Source organism: Leptonychotes weddellii, chromosome 4 (assembly GCF_054177405.1).
Source record: "Leptonychotes weddellii isolate Sample4059 chromosome 4, ASM5417740v2, whole genome shotgun sequence".
Classification (NCBI taxonomy): Eukaryota; Metazoa; Chordata; class Mammalia; order Carnivora; family Phocidae; genus Leptonychotes; species Leptonychotes weddellii.
The window spans coordinates 32,394,381-32,415,833 of NC_138372.1; the positions used below are offsets into that span (position 1 = coordinate 32,394,381).

At 39.9% G+C, this 21,453-nt stretch overlaps 1 protein-coding gene and 1 pseudogene across 5 annotated transcripts in view; both read right to left on the reverse strand.

The window, feature by feature from the left end:
- The window catches only part of EIF2B3 (eukaryotic translation initiation factor 2B subunit gamma), a 125,980-nt gene that overhangs the window by 48,048 nt on the left and 56,479 nt on the right, over window positions 1-21,453 (reverse strand). The window lies entirely within an intron of this gene.
- Window positions 1-21,453, reverse strand: part of LOC145721258 (vesicle-associated membrane protein 4 pseudogene) — a 41,845-nt pseudogene that overhangs the window by 5,412 nt on the left and 14,980 nt on the right. The window lies entirely within an intron of this gene.

Genomic DNA, 21,453 nt, shown 5'->3' on the forward strand with positions numbered 1-21,453 from the left:
GTTCCAACAAATTCAAAAGTTATTACAAGCCAACCTGCTCAGGTACTCCCTACCCTTTGAGGTTCAACAGTTGAGTAAAAAAAGTTTCTCCTGAGTGACAGATGTGTGCTAAGCACAGACCTGCATTAGATCTATAATACTGAATGAAACACAGATCTAATCTAGTAATCACTATTTTTTGTAAACCTTTAAAGACTTCCCTTTGCTTATATTAAACACTTTCATATTATATTCTATGCTTCAGAGAAACTAAGTGACCTAGTTATTTTGCTTTCCTTTCTCTGTGCTGTTGCTCATGTGGTTCCTTCTGGAATGACTGCCTCTACCCATGTTCACTCACTACTCCTAAAATATATAAATCCTTAAAGCTCTAGCCTCAAATGTCATTTTCTTCTTAAAATTTTTCCGGATTCTCCTAAATCTAGTGTGTTTTTTTTTCCCTCTTCTACATACTCACAAAATTTCACCAGAAAAGTATCTTACAGTACTATTCTACATGGTGTGTAACTATCACCTACCTCTTTCAGGGAAGGAGGATTTGAGACTAGATCATCATATCAGCATAATGCCCAGAACAGGGCCTTATAAGGCAGGCACCAAATAATATTACTGAATGTCCTAAAAGAGTATATACATTCTGATAAGAGAGATACAGACTCCTCAAAAACAAATGTTGGGAGATTTCAGGAAAGTCCTGATGAGTTTGGGTGTACTTCTGAATATTCCTGATAGGTTCAGGGGAGTTGGCAGGCTTAGGTACACAGCAGGGAATGGGAAGACAGGGGTAGGAATGGGACGGACTACTGAGTAAGACAGCTAGTCCCACTGTAACAGTTATGCCTCTGACAGTCAGGGTAGCAGCTGAGGATCTCCTCCTCTCAACCCAGCTCTCACACAGCAGCTTTAGCGAGACAGGCTAGATGGACCCTTAAGGGCTGCCTAACATGAAAAATCCCTCATACAACCTTAACACGTTCTCAATTTTTCCAAAATTAAAATATCCTTTTTCAAGTCTCCCTTCTTCTCCCTTCGGTCCTTTCTCTCTCCTTTTGTCCAATGTGCTATCACCATTTCATCATCTTCTACTCTACCCCTGTCAATAAGGTCACTAATGCCTTCCATTTTAGTAAAACACAGTGATCATTTTTAAGTTATTATCTTACCTAACCTCGTATCAACACTACTGCTACTTCTTCGCTCTGGCTCCTTAATGTTATGTTCTCTTGGTTTTCCTTTTCTCTTCCTCTTTCTGCTCTAAATTTCCTTTGGAAGCTCATGATCCTCTAGCTGGCCTAAGCTTGTTCCTAAGTCTCTTTTTTTCTCTTCCTAAGTGATTTCATCCATGTCCATGTCATCAGTCACCATCTATACATCAATGATTACAAATTTTTATCTTAGGCATAGTCCTAGCCTCTGAGCTCCAAGTATATATATAAAACTTCTTACTGACAGCTTTACCTGGATATCTTAAAGGCACCTCAAATTCAGCATACCCCAAACTGAACTTTGGATCTCACCTCTACCAACTGAGTGCTCCCATCTCATTATCTACCCTCATTATCTACCTCACTATCTACCCTGTTACGGACCTATCAGGGGAGTTGGCAAGCAAACCAGAAATGTGAATCATTCCTGGCACCTTTCTACACACCAAGTCCTCAGTTTTTACCTGCTAAATCCTTCCCTAATTTATCCACTTTTCTCCATTTCCACTGCCAATACCCTAGTTCAAACTACCATTATTTCTCACCTGGATTACTACAATACCCTCCCTTATCTGGTCTCTCTATATCCTCTTTCCAAATGCCAATCCATTCTTCACACTACATCCAGAGTTATCTTTTCAAAAGGCAAATGTGATCATGTCATTCTCCTACTTAAAACCTTTTAGGTAGTAGATCATTTTCAAAAATGGCCATAATTATTCCCTTCCCTGTACTCACATCCCTTTGTACAGTGACTTTGCAGCAACTCCCATCAAGAGGTAGAGTTTATTTTACCATCCCATGAATCTGGGCTGGACTTGTGACTGCTTTGGCCAAAAGAATGTGGTAGGAATGATGCTGTTTCAGCCCTTTCTCCAATATACAAAATTAAAGGGTCTCACTCAATTCTGCCCATAAAAATTCCATGCCAGAATACCTTCAAACACAAGAAGACACTCTGGATCTATTAATGTCCTCTTCCAACAAATCCATTGGTTCTTACTGTATGTTAGGCCATGTATTAGATACCAGGGTTACAAAGACAAAAATACAATAATTGTCTTCATATAACTTATAGGCCAAAGTAATAAAGGGTTATAGACATTATCTAGAAACCTCTACAGTATACAGGAGACCAAAAAGGAAAGAGTCAATTTTGCCTAGTGCAAAGAGGGTCAGGAGAAGCTTCATAGAGAAGTAATTTATGAACTTAGTCTTTTTTTTTTTTTAAGATTTTATTTATTTATTTGACAAAGAGAGACACAGCGAGAGAGGGAACACAAGCAGGGGGAGTGTGGGAGAGGGAGAAACAGGCTTCCCGTGGAGCAGGGAGCCCGATGCGGGGCTGGAGCCCGATGCGGGGCTGGATCCCAGCACCCTGGGATCATGACCTGAGCCGAAGGCAGATGCTTAACAACTGAGCCACCCAGGTGCCCCAATTTATGAACTTAGTCTTGAAAGAAGAGCAGGTATTTAGCCAGGTAGAGAAGGGTAACTGGCTGAAGGAATGCTGGGTATGATGAAACAAAAGGACAGAGGTGTGAAAAAGAATGCAGAAGTCAGAGACCTGTAAGCAACTCTCCATTGCTATAGGGTAGAGTGTTGGGTAGGGGTTGTAGTGGGGAATGGTGAGATACAAGGCTGAAAGGGGTATGCATGCTTAGATGACTAAGGGCCTTTGGGAATTTGTGCCTTATTTTACAAGCTATGTGTTTATAGGTGTAGAGGGAAAGTGGTAGTAGAAAGCAAAGTTGAAAATTTGAGAGAGTGCTAGAAAAACTCATAGAGCAAGGTTCCAGAGGAAACAGAGGAGAATGGGGTAAAAGGCGTAAGTAAAGGGATCAGGAAACTTCTTCCTCTAAGGCTAGAATAAAAGTGAAAGTGGGTCTAAGTAAAGATAAAATTATGGGTAGGGATAGTATGCTGGGGAAATCAGTATCTGTTAGTCAGGATTTTCTCGCAGGAGAAGGAGGCAAATAATTTTCTGAGAGAGCAAGGTGGTGATGGTTGAGAATAACTAAGAGAAGTGGAAGGGTTGGTTCAGGAGAAGTTAAGAATGCAGAGTGGTTTTTAAGGGTTCAGCTAAGATTGGAACCATGAATTTATAGTGGTGCCAATTTATAACATTGCATAATATTCTTCCTGAAGGCTCGAATAAAACAGATGTAGGAATAGACAAAATAGATGTTAGAGTGAGTAATCCAAGGTTGAGGGTTATGAGGGCAGATACAGCAAAAGGACAATGAGTGAGGATATGGAGGGAAATGCCTGAAGTCACACATCATAGAGTCTAGACTAGATGAAGAAGGAAATGAGGGAGAGAAAGAGGAAAAAGAGAAAGAGGGAGGGAGTGAAGGAGGGAATAGAGGAACTGAAAGATATAGAGACTGAAACGAAAGAAACAGTTTTCTAGGTAAAGATGGCAGATTAAACACAGGCATTAAGCCCTATTGCTTTTTTTTTTTTAAGATTTTTAAAATTTGTTTACTTGAGAAAGAGAGAGAGCATGAGCGGAGGGGAGGTGCACAGGGAGAGGGAGAAGCAGACTCCACTGAGCAGGGAGCCAGCCAATGTGGGGTGTGGGGCATGGGGCTTGGGGTGGATCCTAGGATCCCATAATCCCAAGATCCCAGGACCCCAGGACCACGACCTGAGCTAAAGGCAGATGCTTAACCAACTGAGCCACCCAGGCACCCCAGCCCTATTCCTTTTGAAAGCTCATTAAAGTGACAGTAAAAGGTTTCTGTTGTTGTCCTCATTGTTTTTTGAAAGGGTATAAACTCCAAAGACAAAGAGTAGAAGAGAATAGTGAAACAATTTGGAAGGTGGATGGTGGTTGCAGATTTAGCACATCTAAGAAAGCTAAATCCCAAACCAGCCATAAGGAAAGCTGAGGAGCAACTTGATTTGTCCTGCAGAAGCCCTAAAATGGTCAGGAGTTGGCAGCATAGCTTTTACCCACCTAGAAAGGAGATTGGAAGATTTTCCTCTGAAGTCTGTAGCCAGTCCAAAAGAAAAGGCTTAAGGATACGGACATGAGAGTTCTTGTACAAATAACCTGTCTACATCACTTTATGGAAGTGAGAGTTAAAAGTACAGAGGAGTAAGAAAAAGAGTCTCAGTGCCTAGACTGGTCAAGATAACTTGGGAAAGTTTCTTGATTCTGATGTCCATGAGTCACTCTGCAACCCTCCCCACAAAAAGCTTCAAATTAGAGAAGTACTTTAGGAATTATGGCTGGTTAGTAGCATTGGGGATACTAATTTAGATAGTATTAAATAGTATTTCAAGACTTTCCATACCTTTGGGAAAATAATCAAGAGCATAAACCTATTTCTCATTATTTGGAGTTCCAGAAATACGTGATCGTTGAGGTTTTGACTTAAGTCCTTTTCTTCCCAGATTTAAATGTCTAAACTTAAACAAGACCAATGTGTAAACATTTTATTCCATTTTAAAAGATATCCTTTAGAAGCTTGTTTTAATATTATCATTACCCTTCCAGTGAAAAACCTTCACTAGTACTCAAAAGAAAACAACATAATACTGGAGAAAAGCTACATGACTTTCTTATTAAATATCTGGCACAAACACCTTTTACTTATGAATTATTAAAAACACATGTCTTTCAGAAATAGGAATTTTAGAGCTGGGGGGCATCTTTAAAGAAAAACTAAGCCAATTTCAGTTAGGGAAACTGAGGTTTAGAGAAGCAAAGTTATTTGCTCAAGGTCATATAGCTGGTTTGTCTCTAAACTAAATTCCAAAACCTCTAGACTTTAATTTCCAGTACATACTCTTTCTACCAGCAACACTCCCTTCCAACTACTTGTAATGCCTCTCTAAGTCATGAATGCATCAATTTGACATGTAGGAAAGGTGTGCTGTCTTCAAATCCACTGATGTTGTGGAATCTGGGGCCACTGGAGTGAAGTTACCAGTACCGATTGATGACTAAACAGCTTGCTGGGAAGACTGCCTCTGTACCTGACTATAGGGGTAGCAGTAGTCCTACTCTAGCAAATGTCTTATTATTATTATTTTTTAAAGATTTTATTTATTTATTTGAGAGAGAGAGAATGAGAGACAGAGAGCATGAGAGGGAAGAGGGAAGAGGGGGGAAGCAGACCCCCCGCTGAGCAGGGAGCCCGATGTGGGACTCTATCCCGGGACTCCAGGATCATGACCTGAGCCGAAGGCAGTCGCTTAACCAACTGAGCCACCCAGGCGCCCCTAGCAAATGTCTTATAATATTTCCCTTTTCAGGACCAAATATGCCTGAGGTCCTCAAAACAGAACACTCTCTTTGCAATCAAGGAAACACTTCATCTTCTCTCAGAAAGGGAGAAAACAAAGGAGATGTACATTCCATTATCACTGTTTCTTTCTCCTACAAGCAGTATGAAGTTAGAAAACTTTAAAACAAGAGGTTTCAGGCTCTCCTATATACACAAAGACCTTTTCCAAGATAACTTTGGTGCCTGCCCAATAAGAACTAGCCCTCGTCTTTGGGAATTCAGTTTAAAAAAAAAAAAGATAGGAAGAATCATATTCTCATATTCAAAAGTGCTTGAAAAATCTGAATTTAATTAGTTTTTACCCACCATCTCATTGAGGCCGGGAGGAGCACAATACCCCAGAGGATCATAGGAATGGGGGCAAGAATATTTTTACTGCTCACTTATCTAGCCAGCTGCCCTATTATAATTACAAACCAAAGATCCTGAATCCTTGGAGTGTGTAGATTACAAGTTAGAAGAATGGAGGGAAAATAATCTGCCAACAACCAAAAATGTAATCTAGTTCTAGGAAACTGGTGTTAATGGTGTTAATGACCCCAGTGCTTACCCAAGGCCCCCAACTCAGCAGCTATGAGGGAAAAATACATCTCCATCTGCTCTTCATTTTCACCTTACGTCTGGCTATTTCCTTCTTCTTTGCTCCTATCAAGCCCAAACCTTGCTCTCTTTGGCAGAGACCACTAGGATGAGGCATTTACTAACAGTCCACCATATGGAGCCATCAGCTAGTTCCCAGGGAGGTGAAAGAGAAAGCAGGAGACAGTCTCCGCCCTCTAGTTGTAATTACAGAAACACATGACTAGCTTCTAAGAACTTAATGTCTTAGCCTGCCAACTCTAATATAGAGCAAAACATAAACATTACTGCTTGATGGATGCATAAATGAGTCGGGTCCCTTGTTTCACATAATAATAGATAATCACAGTTACTTCTTTCTGCATTCCAAAGGACATAATCCCTTGACTCTTTGGAGTCTTGTGAATTTAGCAATGCAACACTGATAACTTTTTAGGTCTTATACCTTAAATCTATCCTGCATACTGCTGTCAGATTATCTTTCCAGAACCCTGAATTTGAATCATTTCCCTTTTCAAAAAGTCTTTAATAATTCCCCAGTGTTCAAGGCCCTCTGTTATCGTACCAACGTAACTTCCCAGCCTTATCTCTTAGTATTCCCCAACAGGGACCCTCAATTTGGGTCAGACTGTTCTTAAAGAAATCTTGCATACCCTGTCTCCACACATTTGCTCATAGGATTTTCCTCACGCAGGACCCAGCTTCCTATGTCCCTTTCCATACCTGATCTATATCCATCCTTCAGGTCCAAATTTTTCTCTTACATTTTCCGGACCACCTGAGCCCCTAGGGACTGCTACCTCCTCTAAATTCTTAGAACCCTGCTGGCTGTAATTGTTCAATATCTGATACAGGTTGCTATTGTTTGTTAACCTTTTTTTTTTAAAGATATATTTATTTTATTTTATTTTATTTTTTTTTAAAGATTTTATTTATTTATTTGAGACAGAGAGAATGAGAGACAGAGAGCATGAGAGGGAAGAGGGTCAGAGGGAGAAGCAGACTCCCCGCCGAGCAGGGAGCCCGATGCGGGACTCGATCCCGGGACTCCAGGATCATGACCTGAGCCGAAGGCAGTCGCTCAACCAACTGAGCCACCCAGGCGCCCAAAAGATATATTTATTTTAGAGAGAGAGCGCGCGCATGTGCACGTGAGTGGGGGGAGGGGCGGAGGGAAAGAATCTTCAAGCAGATTCCACGCTGAGCGTGGAGCCCACTGACACAGAGCCTGATCTCCCGACCCATGATCATGACCTGAGCTGAAACCAAGAGCCTGACACTCAACTGCTCAACTGAGCCACCCAGACACCCCTGTTTTTTAGCCTTTTAGATGCATAATCTTATCTTCCACCGAGGTGAATAAATTCTTTGAGATTGTCTCCTGCCTCAAGAATCCCCTTAAATACTAAGACAGTGATTTGACCCGAAGAGGTAATTTGATAAACATTTGTCAGTTGAACAATGTGTTCCTGAAAAATAGAAAGGCTGAGCTAATGGGAAAGGCCCAGATCTGTCCCTAATTAGGTAAAGGATATGAAACAAACCCTTTTTCCTCTGGCTTTCAGCATCATTATCTGAAATATAGGTGACTGGACTAAGTGACATTCTAGCTGTGGCAGTCTATGATCTGATCTTACAACTAAGATCATATTTTCAATGCAATAAGAGAGATTATTTAATTATATCTTATGGTGACCTTTTCTAAAATACAAAGAACCCCCCCCCCGCCCCCGGTTCCTAAAATTTTAATTTTGATAAATGAACTTAGAAAAAAAGAAAAAAAATCCATAACAAACCCCTTCTTTTTCTTATAGAAAGAATTCCAATTCAGTCAGCTATATCCTGTCTAAGAAATAAGCTGTGTTAACAAGGTACCATCATAACTATTCCTTATCGAGAAGAAAAAAAAAAGAACTCCAATGGAGCTGGCAAACTACAGCCTGCCAGTTGGATGGCCCTGATGTCTGTTTTTGTAGATAAAGTTGTACTGGAACACAGCCATGCTCATTTGTTACATATCTTAGGATGCTTCTGTGCTAAAACAGCAGAGTTGAATAAACGTTAACACCATATGGTCTGCAAAGTCTAAAATATTTAGAATTTGCCCTTACAGAAAAAGTCTGCCAATCCTTGTTTTATATCTCAACATTCATCACAAAGTGCCAAAGCCCTAGATTACAGACCCTTAATTACAACTGGTCACTAGGTGATCTCCCACTAATTTGTTCAACAAATATTTATTGGGATTTTTAATTTTTATTTTATTTTTTAAGATTTTATTTATGTATTTGACAGAGACAGACACAGAGAGAGAGGGAACACAAGCGGGGGGAGTGGGAGAGGGAGAAGCAGGCTTCCCGCGGAGCAGGGAGCCCGATGCGGGGCTCGATCCCAGGACCCTGCGATCATGACCTGAGCCGAAGGCAGACGCTCAACCATCTGAGCCACCCAGGTGCCCCGGGATTTTTTTTTTTTTTTAAAGATTTTATTTATTTATTTGACAGAGAGAGAGCGACAGCAGGAACACAAGCAGGGGGAGTGGGAGAGGGAGAAGCAGGCTTCCTGCAGAGCAGGGAGCCCGATGCGGGGCTCAATCCCAGGACCCTGGCATCATGACCTGAGCCGAAGGCAGACGCTTAACGACTGAGCCACCCAGGCGCCCGGGGATTTTTTATTTCTAACTAAATCATTCAATTTCCTCATCTGTAAAATGGCATATTATAGTATCTACTTCACAGGGTTATTGTAAGCATTATAAAGCCTTTAACACAATGCCTGACACAAAATTTGAAAAATGAGAGCAAATATCATCATCATTATCACCACCACCATCACCACCATCCTTTCCTGATGTCCTAGGAAGAAGCAGGCTCTCGCTGATGGCCATGACCACCTAAGTGAAAGGAGAGAACCCTAGCCTCCCTGAGGCTTGACTTCATGCTTAGGAAAGAGCTTTATTTTGACAGCACTCAGATTAACCACAAAAAAATGGAGGGGGGGGCGCCTGGGTGGCTCAGTCGTTAAGCGTCTGCCTGTGGCTCAGGTCATGGTCCCAGGGTCCTGGGATTGAGTCCCGCATCGGGCTCCCTGCTCTGCGGGGAGCCTGCTTCTCCCACTCCCACTCCCCCTGCTTGTGTTCCCTCTCTTGCTGTGTCTCTCTCTGTCAAATAAATAAATAAAATCTTTAAAAAAAAAATAGGGAATGCTCTTTTGATACAAAATGGCAGTTGACCCCACAAGTCCTCTGACACCAGATATATCAAGAACTCGGTATCTTTTTCAGAGTTTATTAGGAAAACAAATATGATTTGAGTTCATGAACACCTCTCTTGAGAAATTAGAGCGTGCTTGCAGTCCCAAACTTAAGCAACAACATTATAAGACAATGTGAAATTAAATGATGCCACTGACTTATCACTACCTCCTAAATCAACCATCTACTCAAATTTGGTAACAAACCAATTTCCTCACTTGTGAGAACTATAATTTTTAAAAAGCTGAACAGCCTAAAAAATTTATAAAGTTTTTTCTAATTTAATCCAACAAGTAAATGGTGAGAGCCTACTTTTCTCTTTTATTTTTTTTAAGATTTTATTTATTTATTTGAGAGAGAGAGAGATAGCAAGAGAGAGCACAAGCGGGGAAGAGAGAGAGAAGTAGGGTCCCTGCGCAGCAGGGGGCCCCATGTGGGGCTTGATCCCAGGACCTTGAGATCATGACCTGAGCCAAAGGCAGCCACTTAACTGACTGAGCCACTCAGGTGCCCCTTCTCTTTTATAGTGTTGGTCATACCTCTCCAATATGCATAGAAGTTGTCTGAGGAAATAAGTATGTTTTATGTTCTTTTGGGGATCCTTCAAAATTCTGAACAATGAAATCTAAATAACTCATTGGTGGAAGAAAAGATTTAAAATCAAGCGCCAACGGTGGGAGGATGGGTTGGCCTGGTGGTGGGTATTAAAGAGAGCACGTTCTGCATGGAGCACTGGGTGTTATACGCAAACAATGAATCATGGAACACTACATCAAAAACTAATGATGTAATGTATGCTGATTAACATAATAAAAAAAAATCAAGCACCAGCATCAAGTGATAAATAATGGATACCTAAAATGTGATGTATATCCATACAACAGAATATTATTCAACAATAAAAAGGAATGAAGTACTGACATAAGCTACAATACGAATAAATCTTGGAAACACTATGCTAAGTGAATGAAACCAGCCACAAAGGCCACATATTATATGATTATATTTATATAAAATGTCCAGAATAGGCAAATATATATAGATATAAAGTAGATTAGTTTAGGTTGCCTAGGCTGGGAGGGGAGGATTGGAGAAAAACAGGGAGTGACTTAATGGGTATTGAGTTTCCTATTGGGGTAGTAAAAATGCTCTAAAAAATTGTCGTGATGGTTGTACAACTCTGTGAATATATTAAAAACCACTGAACTGTCACTTTAAATGGATGAATTGTACATTGTATATTTATAGCTCAATAAAGCTGTTATATTTTTAAAAAGAAAAAACAGGGGCGCCTGGGTAGCTCAGTCAGTTAAGTGTCTGACTCTTGATTTAGGCTCAGGTAATGATGTGAGCTGGCATGAGAGGGTACCATCCCAGGAATCACAGACACATACAGTATTTGCACCTACTTTTCTCAAATACACAGAACTGTATACTACAAAGAGTACATTTTACTGTATATAAATGACACCTCAATGAACTTAAAAAAAAAATCAAGTTCTAGGTAATTAGAAACAATCTAAATGTCCAGCACTGGGTATGTTTAGATAAATGATGGTATATGTATATATTCATATGACAGATAATTATACAGCTACTGAAAACCATGTTAAAAAACTAAGAGGATTGTGATAGTCAGGACAATGGCCTTTCAAAGATGTCTACTTTGGAACCTGTGATTGTATTACCTTATATGGCAAAAGGGACTTTGCAGGCACAATTAAGTTAAGGTTCTTGAGATGGATAGGTTATCCTAGATTATCCTGGTGAGCCCAATATAATTACCAGGGTATTTATGAGAGGAAGACAAATAGTTGACTAAGTACTTTTTGTACATTTTTTTTTTTAAGATTTTATTTATTTATTTGAGAGAGAAAGAGTGCACGCATGAGTGTGGGGGAGGAGAAGAGGGAAAGGGAGAAGCAGACAACACCCACCCCCCTTGCCCCCAGCAGGGAGGCCCAATGCAGCGCTTGATCCCAGGACCATAAGATCATGACCTGAGCCGAAGGCAGACCTTAACCAACTGATCCACCCAGGCACCCCACTGACTAAGTACTTTTTAACTGATATGTCATTTAATTCTCCCGAATCATCTAGCCCTGAGTGCTCAAATGCCAGCCATATCATTGGGTCTGACTGCAACACCACAAATCTAGTGGGCTGCCATTTGAATACTCTAGGGTTTATTTGGTTCTGCAAACATGTCTACAGTGTTGGACAGATGCTGCCTACACTAGCTGGAGCCTTTTCCTTGAGCTATGGATATAGCCTGAAGCCCCTGAAGAATGAGAATCAGCTCTAAGCAGAAGTTTCAGGTGTCTGATTCACTTTCATTATGCTTCCATTTACTCCTGGGGTGCTGGAAAATTCCTTTAGACTGATAGAATAAATGACTATCCCTTTATAAAATATTTATAGAGAGAAGAGCAGCACTACTGGGCCACAAACTGGTAAGTTGAACAGGAGTGGGTTTTGAACGTTGGTACATTACCATCATCCAAGAAGCTTTTTAAAAATGCCCGTCCTATGCCAGACCAATTAAATAAGAACCTCTAGTGGTGGGGCTCAGCCATCAGCATCTTAAAAAATGTTCCCCAGGGTTCAGAACTATTGGTCTTGTGAGAAGAGCAGACAAGAAATTAGTGCTTACAGTAGTGAAGCTGGAAAGACTCTGATTGAACAGATATATATTTCTTGGTACATGCTCAGTCAGGAGTTATAAAAGGCGTGCATGTTATTACATAACATTCATCATAGTTTTTATACATGCAGAGGCCAATGCATCAGGTTTCCTTCCTGAGAAAGAAAATAATTTAATAATCCAGGCAGCTTAATTCTACAATTGCAAAAATGATCATCCCGAGGGTGAGAAAATTTGCTTTACCAGGTGGTAGCAAACCACGAGGAAAACCATTATTGTGTGTCAAAGTCTGGATTCACAAGAAGTGAGCTGAGACAGCATTTGGGGGGCAAGATGTTTATTAGGGATCAATACCTGCAAAAGGAAGAGGAGGAAGCAAGACTGGGCAGAGGCAAACTGAACTGAGATGCAGGTTTCACAAAGCCTCGGCCAACCAAGCAGGGAGCTCTGGAGCAGGTATTGCCTATCAGAGGGACTGGGCCCTTAAACCCATCCCTCATTTAGTCTTGGGATGCAGGCTGCCCCCCCCAGCAAGGGTATGACCTCAGGCAATGTGGCTCTTACAGATGAGGGAGATCCTGAAGGTGACAGCTAGAGGCTACTACACTACTACACTCCTTATAGATGAGCAGCAAATCCTTCCTTGAAGGGGTACCTAGGCATTTTACCACTATGTCTATCATATGGCACTGTAACAATGAACCCTGTGGGTCAAGAGGTGGTTCCTTTTCTCAAGAATTCATTCTAACCCAGGCCTCTCTCCCTAGAAACACAAGAAAGAAAAATTATGAGACTGTTAGTTGCCAATGTTTAAACAACAAAAACCCTTCAAGTTTAGTAAGACCATAGGATGACTGCCCATTTCCTTAATGTTTTGGACCGAGCTGACAGTTTGTCCAAGATCTTAGCTAAGACAGGATGCATCCCACATATATATCCACATGACTTTCCCTACTTCCAAGATATGTGGGGAACAAACTGAGGTGGAAAGGAAAGGAACTGTGCTATATAAGCACATTATTTTTTTCCTTCCAAGATGTCTTTCAACTTCACTATTTATGGAAAACTCTTGATCCAAAGCCTAGAGATTTAGAATCTTATTGGTCATCTATAGTTATATAACAAATTACCTCAAACTCAGAGGCTTAAAATAACAAACTATTATCTCAGTTTTTGGAATTGGGGAGTGGTTTCATGGTTGTGACTCAGGTTCTCTCAGGAGGCTGTAGTCAAGCTGCTGGCCAAGGGCTGCAATCATCTCCAGGCCGACTGGAGGAGAATCTGCTTTCAACATGCTATTGACATGTCTCAGAATATCTGCTTCCAAGCTCACTAATGTGGTTGCTGGCAGTTCTGCACCACATGGGTTTCTCCATAACCTGCCTGAATGTTCTCATGACATGGCAGCTACCTGTCAAGAAGGTTTTTTTCTTTTTTCCCCTTAGAAGGGCTCATAGGTGCCGTATCTGTGAGTCCCTTCATGTTTGAGATTTGTCTTCCTGTTGCCCTTATATTTATCTTTGAAAAAAGATTTTACTTATTTATATGAGAGGGAGAGCATGCACACGCGCATTAGCAGGGAGGAGGAGAGGGAGAGGGAGAAGGAAAGAATCTCAAGCAGATGGTGCTGAGCATGGAGCCTGGTGCAGGGCTGGATTTCATGACCCTAAAGTTTGGTAAGTTTACTAGGATAGATCTGGCCAAATTTTCTTAGAACACACAATACTCTTAAAATTTGCAGATTCTTTTAAAAATATTTTATTTATTTGAGAGAGAGAGAGAGAGAGAGAGAGAGAGAGAATATGAGTGGGGGAGGGGCAGAGGGCGAAGCAGGCTCCCGCTGAGCAGGGAGCCAGATGCAGGGCTGGATCCCAGGACCCTGGGAACATGACCTGAGCTGAAGGCAGAGGCTTAACTGACTAAGCCATCCAGGTGCCCCATAAAATTTGCAGATTTTTTTTTTTTTTAAGACTTTATTTATTTATTTGACAGAGAGAGACACAGCAAGAGAGGGAACACAAGCAGGGGGAGTGGGAGAGGAAGAAGCAGGCTTCCCCGCGGAGCAGGGAGCCCGATGCTGGGCTTGATCCCAGGACTGTGGGATCATGACCTGAGCTGAAGGCAGACGCTTAACGACTGAGCCACCCAGGCGCCCTAAATCTGCAGATTTTTACTTGATTCAGGAATTTTTATTGTATTTTATCTTGTTTTTAATTAAAAAAAATTGAAATTACATATGCACATACTTTATGTAAGTAAGTAAGGTTAAGTAGTTTCTCGAGGCTTACAATGAAAAATTTCAGTCCTCTATTCCCTCCCCTCCCCATTTTCTGTTCCCCAGAAGCACCCATTTTCAATTCTTTTAGTGGATCCATTTAGTATTTATATCTGTATTTCTTTTTTTTTTTTTTTCAATTTTTTTTTTTAAGATTTTATTTATTTTATTTGAGAGAATGAGATAGAGAGAGAGAGCATGAGAGGGGGGAGGGTCAGAGGGAGAAGCAGACTCCCTGCTGAGCAGGGAGCCCGATGTGGGGCTCGATCCTGGGACTCCAGGATCATGACCTGAGCCGAAGGCAGTCGCTTAACCAACTGAGCCACCCAGGCGCCCCTCTATCTGTATTTCTAATAACATTCTAATATTGATATTTCTTAGTTTTTCCATTTCAGACATTATCTGTTGATTTCCCACTATGGAAATGAGGATTTAGCTTTCTTTCATCACCAGCCCTGCCCCTACCACATATACCCATACTTCCTGTAACTTCTATCTTCCTAATTTTACTATTTTGGTTAGTTCAATAATCAAAGTTTGTTATTATGACTTCAGCCTTAGGTATTGGCTATTAACTTTTTTTTTTTTTTTTAAAGATTTTATTCATTTACTTGACAGAGAGAGAGAGCACAAGTAGGCAGAGTGGCAGGCAGAGGGAGAAGGAGAAGTAGGCTCCTCATGAGCAGAGAGCCCGATGTGGGGCTCGATCCCAGGACCCCGGGACCATGACCTGAGCCGAAGGCAGACGCTTAATGACTGAGTTACCCAGGCGCCCCATTGGCTATTAACTATTAAAGAGGAAGTTTATCTCTCTTATCTTCCCTTGTGTCTCCAACACACTAACTCTCCCTCTCATCATTCCAAAGTAATTATCATAATTTTGGTTAGATCAAGTCAGTGATTACATTACAATACATATATAAACATTAGTTACAGCTGAGACATTCAGTAACTAATGGTTAATTTTTTTCCTGCATATTTTTGTTTGCCTTGGTATTATTATTGTTTTCTCTCATTTCTTAGTTTTCCAGATACTTATCAATAATTCAACCCCAAACTAACCACCAAGTGCTCAAAACTCCTCTCAAAATGTTGAGATGCATCAAGTATTCTGTCATTTTCATGAGAAGAAATATGATCATCCTGAAGAAATTATTCCCAAAGTTTTCTGACCTATTCCAATCTGGTCTGATTGCCATCTACACTGGTGTTACCCTGGAATCATCATCATCCTAGGGATTCTTTTTCCTATAATCCCATGTCTTTCTCTTTCTTAGGTTATGCCAGGTTTTGGTGTTACAAATCCTGTAGCAGCTTTCTGAAAACAGATGCTTGGAAAGCAAATGTCTGTAAAATGCTTATTCTCCTCTCACACTTGATTGACAGTTTGACTACATATAGATTTAAGAATTTTGAAAGCTGCTGTTAAAAGTTCAAAGCTGTTTTAATTCCTTTATGTATGATATCTCCCCTCCCATCTGGAAGCTTGTTGGATCTTCTCTTTTTTTTTTAAGATTTTATTCATTTATTTGACAGAGAGAGACACAGCAAGAGAGGGAATACAAGCAGGGGGATTGGGAGAGGGAGAAGCAGGCTTCCCGCAGAGCAGGGAGCCCGAAGCTGGGCTCGATCCCAGGACCCTGGGATCATGACCTAAGCTGAAGGCAGACACTTAACGACTGAGCCACCCAGGTGCCCAGGATCTTCTCTTTGACATCAGTGTTACAACAGTAAAATGTTCTCACATTTCACAATGACAACCTTGGTATGTTTCTTTTCATGCATTCTGCTGGGCACTGTTTCTTTCAGTCTAGAAACCCAGCTCCTTTCATTCTGAGAAATGTTTTTTATATTTCTCCACTGATGCTTATCTTCCCCCGTTTTCTCTGTTCCCTTTTTCTGAAACTCCTAATATTCAAATGTTGGACCTCCTAGGCTGCTTCTTTAATTTTCTTTTTATTTCTCTATTTTTCATCAATTTGTTGTTTTATTCTGCTTTGTGAGACATTTTCCAAAAATTTTTTCAAAATTTTCAACCTTTCTATTGAGTTTTTCATTTTTACCATTAGCACTTCCTTCTTCTCTAAGTGCTCCCCTTAAAAAAATTTTTTTGAGTATACCTGACCACAATGTAGTGACTCAACATCTCTATACCTTATGCTATCCTCGCAAGTGTAGCTACCATGTGTCACCAAAGAACGTTATTACAGTATCATTGACTATATATTCCCTAAGTTGTGCCCTTTATTCCCATGATTTATTCATTCCATAACTGGAAGCCTGTACCTCCTACTCCTTTACTCATTTTGCTCATCCCCTCACTCTCCCTCCCTCTGGGAACCACCAGTTTGTTCTCTGTATTTATAGGTCTGATTCTGCTTTTTTGTTTTTTATTCGTTTCATTTTTTAGATTCCACATGTAAGCAAAATATATAGCATTTGTTTTTCTCAGTCTGACTTAATCACTTAGCATAATACCGTCTAGGTCCATTCATCTTGTTGCAAATGGCAAGATCTCATCCTCTATAATGGTTGCATAATATTTCTCTGTGTGTGTGTGTGTGTGTGTGTACATACATACCACAACTTCTCTATCCATCTATTGATGGATACCCATCCAGTGCGCTGCCTTTTTGTTTTGTTGATGGTTTCCTTCTCTGGGCAAAAGCTTTTTATTTTAATGTAATCCCAGTAGTTTATTTTTGTTCTTGTTTTCCTTGCCTTAGGAGACATATATAGAAAAATGTTATGGTCAATGTCAGAGAAATTACTGCCTATGTTCTCTTCTAGGAATTTTATGTTTTTAGGTCTCACATTTAGTCTTTAATCCATTTTGAGCTTATTTTTGTGTATGATGTTAGAAAGTGGTCCAGTTTCATTCTTTTTTATGTAGCTGTCCAGTTCCCTCAGCACCATTTATTGAAGAGACTGTCTTTTCTGTATTGTATATTCTTGCCTCCTTTGTCATAAGTTAATTGACCATATAAACCATGGGTTTATTTCTGGGCTCTCTATTCTGTTCCATTGATCTCATGTCTATTTTTGTGCCACTAAATGCTCCCTTTTTAATATAGCAATCTGCTTTTGGGTTCATGAATGCAGTATTCTCTCATCTTTCAATGAGGGCAAGGATTTTGGTATGTTTTGTTTGCTGCTGTATTCCTAGCTCCTAGGATAGTGGTATTAAGATGCTCAAATATTAATAAATCTTTCTGATTAATGGTACCTTTTTTGAAGTTTTCTTCTCTCTGAACAATTTGTTGGTTTTTCTTTTTTTTTTTCCTGTTTGTTCTGGCCTCTAGATCTTGTAATCCCTGTTTCTTTTCTGTCTAAATTTAAGAGTGGCACAATATATATCTCACTGTGAGCACCCAACATGTGGTAAGCTTTGTTCATTTTGAAATTCAATGTAGGATGACGCAAGAAGTGGGTTTTCCAGTGGGAATTCCCCGATGTCTGTATCTTTAGGTCTCCTCTTGGACTGTCTTTTACCATAGAGAAGAATCCTCTAATGTCCTTGCTTGACAGGTGCAAGCCTGGCTGCTAGTATATAGAAGCTAAGTGGGAAACAGAAACTGAAGACCTCAAGATATACATTCACTTAATGCCCATTTTTTGTATGGTACCTCTAACCTCATTCATGCCTAGCATTGCCCCAATCCAGAGATCTTTTGTTTTACCCTCTTCTGAGAATAAATCTCCAGTCTTTTGCTAGCGTTACGAGGTTTGGGCGGAGGAAATCTGAGGATCTATCTACAGTTTGGACAAATTTTCATGTAATCCAGTTTTTAGCTTCACTTGTGGATATACTTGGTGTTGCTGAGTCTTGACTCTAGAGTTTTGTAGGGTAAATCAGTTTGCAGTTCAGCTTCCCCCACCGCTGGCTTAGCATTCAGCTTTCTCAGGTATGTTCAATTGTCTTGCTTTCCTTCTTCCAAACTTTTGTTGTTGCTCTTTCCTTTTTCATCTTTAGTCTTCTGGATTTACCCCTCTCTAAAATCCCCGTATTGCTGTTTTAGTGGGGTTTCAGAAGTCATCGTATTTACTCAGCCCTTCTATCTTTATATTAAAATCCTTAAATAAAATTAGTTTACCAAGAAGTCCTTATATCTTTGAATATGCCTTTTGGTCATATGTTTAGTTCTCGTTTTCAGAGACATTAATTTATTGAGTCATCTTCATCTTTTTTTTTTTCTATTAGATTCTCTATAATTTTTAATCATTTCTTTTTTCATCAAAATCACTAAATACCTCAAAACTTTCCTCTATGTCAATAATTTGATTTTCAGTGGTATCTGTTGTGTTCTTTGCTATTTTAATTGGTGAGTTGTTTTATAGTTGTATAGCTGTATAGTATAGGAAATGATAATCACTGAATTGTACTTTTTTCAGGATACACTGTCTTTTGTAGAACATTTTTCTTGCTTTCCTTTTGTTTGCTGTATGTTTGTATAGTTGACATACTGATTATTTTGGTCTTGTTCATTCTTGTTTTATTTGTTTTGATATGATATGGATGAGTTCTTACCTCTCATCCTCCTGTATCTGAGACCAACTATTATGTGAATGGTGGTTATTTTTTCCTTTTTGTTTATATTGAAGTATAGTTGATACACAATGTTACATTAGTTTCATGTGTACAACACTGTGATTTGACACCTTATGTTATGCTTAGCACAAGTGTAGCTACCATCTGTCACCATACAATGCTATTATAATATCACTGACTATATTCCCTGTATTGAACCTTTCATTCCTGTGACTTATTCATCCCATAACTGGAGGCCTGTACCTTCTACTCTCCTTTACCTCTTTTTGCCCACCCCCACTTCCCTCCCCTCCGGCTGCCACCAGTTTGTTCTCTTTATTTATAGGTCTGTTTCTGCTTTTTATTTTTTTTAATTTTCTTTTTTTAAAAAAGATTTTATTTTATTTATGAGAGAGCACAAGCAGGGAGGAGAGGCAGAGGGAGAGGGAGAAGCAGACTCCCCACTGAGCAGGGAGCCCGCCTGGGATCATGACCTGAGCTGAAGGCAGATGCCCAACCGAATGAGCCACCCAGGTGCCCCATCACATCTTCTTTATCCATTCATCTACCAATGGACACAGGTTGCTTCCATATCTACTGTAAATAATGCTGCAATAAACATAAATGCACATATCTTTTCAAATTACTGTTATTGTTTTCTTTGGGCAAATGCACAGTAGTGCTGGTTCTTTTGTATTCTGTGTACTTTTCTGTGGCTTCAGGGAATGATGTGAGTCAGAGGGATAGAAGGAACAAAGGGAACACAGCTAAGGTACTGCAGAATCTTTGTTAAAATATTTTTCTTTCCTGAGATTCTGTTAAATATTCTGTTTCATTCCACATAATTAAGGGGTATAGTCTATTCCTACAGAGGAATAGTTTCCAGCTTTATATTACTTCACCTATTCATTTTTAGGCTTGACCTTTTGTTTCCGTTAAAGAGTCTGCCTCATTGTTCATTTTCCCTGCTTCATCATTTACTTGAAAGTAGTTGTTCCCACTGCTTCTCAGTCAGAATTAGACAGAAGTAGAGATATGTGCTCAGTTTGCTTCTTTCCAGCTTTGGAGCTATTAGTGAGAATTTGCAGATTTCATTAATACATCAGTATGGCTTCTGGGGAGTGGTGATGGGGTGGAGTTGGGAGCCGACCTTTATTCCTTTCTTTCTTCTTTTTTTTTTTTTTAAGATTTTATTTGTTTATTTGAGAGGGAGAGAGCACAAGCAGGGGGAGGTGCAGAGGGAGAAGCAGGACCCTGGGATCATAACCTGAGCCAAAGGCCAGATGCTTAACTGACCGAGCCACTGAGGTGCCCCTATTCCTTTCTGTTTCTCATCAGAATCCTGTTTCTTTCCTTGACCACCAGTTTTTAAGCTTTATTATATTTAACTATCTTACTTGGCCATTATTGAAATTTCTGCCAGTTTTATTTATTTATTAAAAGGATTTTATTTATTTATTTGTCAGAGAGAGAGGGAGAGAGCGTGCGTGCACGTGCACAAGCAGGAGGGGCAGCAGGCAGAGGGAGAAGCAGGCTCCCCACTGAGCAAGGAGCCCAGTGCGGAACTCGATCCCAGGACTATGGGATCATGACCTGAGTTGAAGGCAGATGCTTAACCGACTGAGCCACCCAGGCATCCCTTTCTGCCAGTTTTATATTAATTTAGTTTTTCACATTTAATTAGGAATTAGTAGTAGGAACTTTGTGATGTAATCTGAAACAACCAATTTAATCTGGAAGTGATATTATGCATGTATTTTTCAAGCATTGTTTATTTGTTTAGAAACATAAATAATAATGTCTACTATTTTTTGATCACTTATTATGAAACAGGTGTTAGGCTGTTTTATATACATTTATTCCCCATGGCAGCCCTATCATTATCAAACCCATTTTTATTGATGAGACAACAAAGCTCTAATACCAAACTCTAATCCATTGGGGTAACTGGGCTAGCTAAAGCTAGAATTTAATTTCTTTTTCATTAAAATATATACTTTGAAATATGTCTCCTACCTCTGTTGTGCTAGATAGCAAAACATTAAATAAGACACTTTCCTTTCCCAATTTACTCCTTTCACATTTGTTTCATCCAGGCTCCAAACATGGTTTTTTTGTTTTGTTTTGTTTTGTTTTATAAGCAGCAAAAATGGGTTTAATCAAGAATAACAGAGAATTGTAATCTGGGACAAGCAAGCTATGGCAAACCACAGACAAGTCCAACCCAGGCTCCAAACAGTTTTTAAATTTTCCTATGTACTGGTATCAGACAGTACAGCTCTGAGTATGTGGCTTCTGATGAAAAAGTCCATGCTGGGCAAGCACTCAATAAATGCTGATTAAAGAAGATGTGACTGAGTTGCCTATTTGTAGCCACTAGGATGGCTACTATCAAAAAATAGAAAATAACAAGTGTTGACAAGGATGTAGAAAAATTGGAACCTTTGTGCACTGTTGGTGTGATTGTAAAATGGCACAGTCACTATGGGAAACACTATAGAGGTTTCTCCAAAAATTAAAAATAGAACTGTCATAGAATCCAGCAATCCCACTTCTGGGTGTATATCCAGAAGAATTCAAAGCAGGATCTCAAAGGGATATGTGCACACCTATGTTCACTACAGCATTATTCACAATAGCCAAGAGGTAGAAGCAACCCAAATGTCTGCTG